Below are 7,457 nucleotides of genomic sequence, written 5' to 3'. Positions count from 1 at the left end.
AACATGTATTTTTAGTGCTCTAATTACGTTGGTAACTAGTTTATAATAGCAGTAAGGCACCTCAGGTGTTTGCGGTATATTGCCAATGTACCACGTCTAAGGGCTGTATCCAGGCACTAGTGGCATATTGGCCAAATACCACACCTCCTAAAATGATTGATTGATTAGACCATTTCATTGATCCTTAAATTAAATCTCCACACAGGGGACACCGGGCCATGCAAAACGAACTTGCCGACTCATCAGTAGAGATCAAGACCAATACATCATGTCATGTGCTGTTACTTTGTTGATCATGATGGTCAGTCAATGTCCATACAAGATACTCTTCCAAAATAAATAACCGTATTTTGACTCCCAACACTCGAATACAATCAGGTATGTATTGGGTAAGTGGTTTTAGCCTGGCTATTCCTACTCCATGATTGACAGGTAGGCCTTCACTGAAAGGGGGGTGTTTAAAAACCCTCTGACACACTGACATACTAAATACTGTGTGTTTTGCGTGTGTGTACTGTCTCAGCATGTGTGTGGGCCCGTAAACACACACATGCCAGGGGGATTAAAGCGACAGCAGGAGTTTTGGATAAGCCCACCCTACCCCTCCTCTCCACACACACATATTCCCACAAAGCTCACATACATACATACACTAAGTTGACCAACATCTGCTGCAGCACCACCAGACATAATGAAACAAATCTGAATCGCACTAATGAAATCACACACAATGGCATACAGTGTTTCCCCTAGGATTTTGTATGCAGCGGTGGCATGGTTAGGTGTGGGGGGTCCCTCCTCTTTGCCTTAGAGACAAAATATAGCTTTTTTAAAGTAACTTCCCAGTGTTTCCAGATTTCTATGAAATATGACCTATAATTACTTACAATAAGAGTGAAATAATTCCCATTTTTTGGAATGAAAACTAGGTTAAAAAGCAGCTTTTCTGTGTTGGAATGGTGTGGGCATATCCCAACAACAGAATGGTGTGGACTATACCGGTCTTAAAAAATATTAATGCAAGTAGAATGCTGATTGGCTAGCTCATCCTCCTCTATACCGCTGATTACCATACCAGGCCCCCAGTGTCCGGTCTGGAGTTTGAAGTCACGAGCTCCGCTGGTCAGCAACTGCGTACAACCTAGCGGTGCCGAAAGCCCTGGTTTGCCAAAGAAAGCCTATGTAATTATGATCATCAGAACGGCCCAACATTTTTTTTGACAGCTGTTTTGGGCTCTAATATGTGTTTATTCGATCACCATGATGAGTTATTTAAAAGTTTGCTACAAACCGAGATAATTTATTAAATGGTGATCATTCTGACGACTACAGGACCACGTGCTGACACAGACCAATCACGGATGGGCAGGCTACGAGGAGGCTCGCACCCTCATGCACGCTCTTTGCACTTGGTATTCACACCGATGTCATCTAGCAGCATTGGGTTGACTGTCTCAAGCAGGATGAAAACGACTACATCAACTATGATACTTTGCTAGTTACGGACACTTTCACCATGATCCTTAAGTGATGCTTTGGTGCCGTTCAGCCCCATTCGAATTGCAAAAATCGCTGAAGTTGGAGACTTTTATCTCCCTCACCAACTTCAAACATCAGCTATCTGAGCAGCTAACCGATCGCTGCAGCTGTACATAGTCTATTGGTAAATAGCCCACCCTTTTTCACCTACCTAATCCCCATACTGTTTTTATTTATTTACTTTTCTGCTCTTTTGCACACCAATATCTCTACCTGTACATGACCATCTGATCATTCATCACTCCAGTGTTAATCTGCAAAATTGTAATTATTTGCCTACCTCCTCATGCCTTTTGCACACATTGTATATAGACTCCCCCTTTGGTTTCTACTGTGTTATTGACTTGTTAATTGTTTACTCCATGTGTAACTCTTTGTTGTCTGCTCACACTGCTATGCTTTATCTTGGCCAGGTCGCAGTTGCAAATGAGAACTTGTTCTCAACTAGCCTACCTGGTTAAATAAAGGTGAAAAAAAAAAAAATACAAATTCAGCAATATGGCATGCTTCAAATTAAAATAATTCCAGCTTCACGCGCCATCGGGGGTTTTCCATAGGAATATGTGGATGATGTCAGCGCTGTCACTAGCTACTGGTTTTAATGTCAAGGGGTATTACATCATACTCTGAAGAAATAGCAAACTTTTAAAAAAAGTTTGATGTGAGGTTTTTGAAGTAATTTTTCTCAAATGTATGCTTTGGCCACAAAACAAGTACAGGACTAGTCAACAACATTTTTGTATGAGTTAACAAAAAATTCACTTTTAAAAGTGGGATTTTCACTTTACAGTTACTTTCAAACCTAGTTTCCTGCAATTCTATACATTTTGTCATGGGCCTGAGAGGAAAAAAATGCAGTTTTAAAGCTGATTTCCTGCAATTCTACACATTTTGCAATAGCATAAGAACATCACATAAGCCATCTGAGTGACTCAAACTTCAGCAAAATCAATGGGGTCCACATGCCGTGACATTTTTGGAATTTTAGGTTCTCCCTGACTGTCTAGTTTTTATTTTGGTGGATGTTAGTTATCAAATATTATCTTATTAAAACATACAGTTGAAGTCAGAAGTTTACATACACTTAGGTTGGAGTCATTAAAATTGGTTTTTCAACAACTCCACAAATTTCTTGTTACAAACTATAGTTTTGGAAAGTCGGATAGGACATCTACTTTGTGCATGAAACAGATATTTTTTCCAACATTTGTTTACAGACAGATTATTTAACTTATAATTCACTGTACCACAATTCCAGTGGGTTGGAAGTTTACATACACTAAGTTGACTGTGCCTTTAAACAGTTTGGAAAATTCCAGAAAATGATGTCATGGCTTTAGAAGCTTCAATTGGAGGTGTACCTGTGGATGTATTTCAAGGCCTACCTTCAAACTCAGTGCCTCTTTGCTTGACATCATGGGAAAATCAAAAGAAATAAGCCAAGCCAAAATTGCAGACCTCCACAAGTCTGGTTCATCCTTGGGAGCAATATCCAAACACCTGAAGGTACCACGTTCATCTGTACAAACAATAGTAGGCAAGTATAAACACCAATGCGGCCACGCAGCCAACACACTGCTCAGGAAGGAGACGCATTCTGTCTCCTAGATATTAACGTACTTTGGTGCGAAAAGTACAAATCAATCCCAGAACAACAGCAAAGGACCTTGTGAAGATGCTGGAGGAAACGGGTACAAAAGTATCTATATCCACAGTAAAACAAATCCTATATCAACATATCCTGAAAGGCCACTCAGCAAGGAAGAAGCCACTGCTCAAAACAGCCATAAAAAAGCCAGACTACGGTTTACAACTGCACATGGGGACAAAGATCGTACTTTTTGGAGAAATGTCCTCTAGTCTGATGAAACAAAAATAGAACTGTTTGACCATAATGACCATCATTATGTTTGGAGGAAAAAGGGGGAGGCTTGCACGCTGAAGAACACCATCCCAACTGTGAAGCACGGGGGTGGCAGCATCATGTTGTGGGGGTGCTTTGCTGCAGGAGGGACTGGTGCACTTCACAAAATAGATGGCATTATGAGGGAGGAAAATTATGTGGATATATTGAAGCAACATCTCAAGACATCAGTAAGGAAGTTAAAGCTTGGTCGCAAATGGATCTTCCAAATGGACAATGTCCCCAAGCACACTTCCAAAGTTGTGGCAAAATGGCTTGAGGACAACAAAGTCAAGATATTGGAAGTGACCATCACAAAGCTCTGACCTCAACCCTATCGAAAATTTGTGGGCAGAACTGAAAATGTGTGTTTTGAGCAAGGAGGCCTACATAACTGACTCGGTTACACCAGCTATGTCAGGTGGAATGGGCCAACATTCACCCAACTTATTGTGGGAAGCTTGTGGAAGTCTACCTGAAACGTTTGACCCAAGTTAAACAATTTAAAGGCAAGCTGACATAAATCATTCTCTCTACTATTATTCTGACATTTCACATTCTTAAAATAAAGTTGTGAACCTAACTGACCTAAAACAGGGAATATTTACTAGGATTAAATGTCAGGAATTGTGAAGGACCGAGTTTAAATGTATTTGGCTACGGTGTATGTAAACTTCCAACTTCAACTGTATATCTTTATATATAGCTCCTTTATCTTTTCTACGTCATTTATATCTGACATTAGTCATTTAAGTTGACACAGAATACGTTTTACTATCCCCAAAATTATATATGTAAAAAAATAAAAATACTGCTAATTGAATATAGGGGAAACACTAGGATAGGTGGCTGACAAGTGATTTCTAATGGTGTGCATTAGTGTGAGACAAGGAGAGGGAGCGAGAGTGTGTGAGAGAGGGAGCGAGAGTGTGTGAGAGAGAAAGAGTGTGTGAGAGAGAGAGAGAGAGAGTGTGAGATTGGCACAGAGAGTAAATACAAAAGAGGGGAGAAAACGGATAACAAAATGGATGAACATGCCTAAGCAATGTTTCCACATGTGTGTGTTAGTAAACTAATTAATACACTCACACACAGACACACACGAGTAGGGCATACAAAGTTTAAAAAAATAGTAGGTGTGTTCACCAATTGCTCCAATACATAACTTTATATTAGAAGATAAACAATATGCATGAAGAAGACATGCATGTAAAAATGTTACAATATCTGTTATCTATTCCACTTTTGAAGAAACACAGGCCCGTGGTTTGGATCACGGTGTCAGTGCAGGTGCCTGCTCGAGCGATGGATTCCCGTTTCAGAGATGTTTGCTGCAATCTTGTGGTTCAAAACAGAATCGTGGCCACGACCGCTACAGAAGGCTTTCTGCTGCAATGTAACAACATTGCTATGTAATTGTAGCACTGTGCAGTTTCAGGGAACTCATCAAGTTAATGTCGTCTCAGCTTTTTCGAAAGATATCTGACTCTGTGGGGACACCAAAGGGAATTCCGGATAGCCTTCATAAAGTAGCCTGTGTTCATGATTTGATTTGATGTTGTCATTATCCTTAGAGATGATTATAAACAGTTCATAGACAGCTTTTCTGATTATTCACTAAGAACCGTGGCTGACATAACAACCATCACGGGGCAGAGGTACATTTTATTACGCCTCATACCGGGAGTATGTTAGCCCAATAATGGACTAAGGGAGCCTAACGTTAATCCTTATAGTCCAAGGACCTTGCATGTTCTGTTTTGAGGTGAATTGGCTCTGGAAGCCAAAAAAAGCCAAATGCAGTACGGTTGTAGAAACATAAAGCCCTCTACTTTCACATCACATCAAAATCATTTCACAAATGCAAAATATACACTTACTGTACACTTTTTGAAACCGGGTTTTAACACAGTTGTAGCCGACAGTATTTTTCAATGACATGTTTGTGCCCTCTGTCTTCTGCTATGGTGAGCTTCGATTTGTCACTCGTGTCGCAAAATCGCAGAGGATTCGAATAAAGTTCAGCTTTCCCCAACTTTAGCCCCGCCCTGTTCTGCTCCCTTGCCCATGCTCGCAGCGGCCCATTCCACTTTTCTCACTTTCCCTCCATTGAATATGAATTGCTTCCGATGTTTCACAGAGCAATGCTGCTTCCTAGTGTAAATGTCCCACTCTGGGCCTCGACCCGCTTGAATACATTAGGCTATTGAATTAGTAGTTCATATAAAAGACTGTGTGTTTTCAAGTACAGCCTGTCACAGTGACTGGATATACACCCCCCCCCCCCCAAGGTGTCGAAAGTATTCCACAGGTATGCTGGCCCATGTTGACTCCAATGCTTCCCACAGTTGTGTCAAGTTAGCTGGATGACCTTTGGGGAGTGGACCATTGATACACACAGGAAACTGTTGAGAATGAAAAACCCAGCAGCATTGCAGTTCTTGATACACTCAATGCAGTGCGCCAGGCACCTACTACCTACCATACACTGTTCAAAGGCACTTAAATCTTTTGTCTTGCCTATTCACCCTCTAAATGGAACGCATACACAATCCATGTCTCAACTGTCTCCATTAAAAATAATTATATAACTTGTCTCCTCCCATTCATCAACACTGATTGAAGTGGATTTAACAAGTGACAGGATCAGAGCTTTCACCTGGCTTCACCTGGTCAGTGTATGTCATGGAAAAAACTGGTGTTCATAATGTTTTGTACACTCAGTCAATACGCATCCCAAATGGCACCATATTCCCTATATAGTGTACTACTTTTGGCCAGAGCCCTATGGGAATAGGGCCATTTGGGACGCAGAATAGTGTTTAGGCCTACCTCTTTAGGCCTACCTGTATAAAAGTCACTGTAGTCAGAGTAGGCTCCCAAAAGGCACCCTATTCCCTATATAGTGCACTACTTTTGCCATTTTACTATGTAAAGTGATTTGAGCATCTGGAAAAGCGCTATACTTTGCTATACAACCTGTCAATTATTCTCTCTCAGAATAACTTTACAGTGTACAGTTTATGAGAATAAACATACCAATAAGAATCCTAAATTCACTCAAATGTATATTATTTTTTGGATTGATCATGTCTTGATTAAAGTCGTATGTGTATGTATATACTGTATGTGCGTGTGTGTACGTCATAGGAGGATGGTGGCTGGAGCTATAGGAGGACGGGCTCATTGTACAATGGAATGGTGAGGTTTTGTGAAGGTCAGAACTGTGTATGTGTTCTTGCATACAGTGGGGCAAAAAAGTATTTAGTCAGCCACAAATTGTGCAAGTTCTCCCACTTAAAAAGATGAGAGAGACCTGTAATTTTCATCATAGGTACACTTAAACTATGACAGACAAAATGAGGAAGAAGAATCCAGAAAATCACATTGTAGGATTTTAAATGAATTTATTTGCAAATTATGGTGGAAAATAAGTATTTGGTCAATAACAAAAGTTTCTCAATACTTTGTTATATACCCTTTGTTGGCAATGACAGAGGTCAAACATTTTCTGTAAGTCTTCACAAGGTTTTCACACACTGTTGTTGGTATTTTGGCCCATTCCTCCATGCAGATCTCCTCTAGAGCAGGGATGCTTTGGGGCTGTTGCTGGGCAACACGGACTTTCAACTCCCTCCAAAGATTTTCTATGGGGTTGAGATCTGGAGACCGGCTAGGCCACTCCAGGACCTTGAAATGCTTCTTACGAAGCCACTCCTTCGTTGCCCGGGCGGTGTGTTTGGGATCATTGTCATGCTGAAATTCCCAGACACGTTTCATCTTCAATGCCCTTGCAATGCTGGGGGGGGGGGGGGGTTAGGATGATAACAGGAGCTAAACAGCTGCCACAACAAAAACAGAGAAAGCTATAGAACCAACAGGTACAGCTACACAGCACTACTGTATATAACCATACAACAGGAAGAACTCTCCAAGCAGGAACAACTACACAACAGAAAGGAACAACTACACAACACTATCATATAGAATAAAAAGTACTTTTTTCATTACATTT

This window comes from Oncorhynchus kisutch, linkage group LG12, assembly GCF_002021735.2.
Source record: "Oncorhynchus kisutch isolate 150728-3 linkage group LG12, Okis_V2, whole genome shotgun sequence".
NCBI lineage: Eukaryota > Metazoa > Chordata > Actinopteri > Salmoniformes > Salmonidae > Oncorhynchus > Oncorhynchus kisutch.
Note: the sequence above shows the minus strand (reverse complement) of the source record.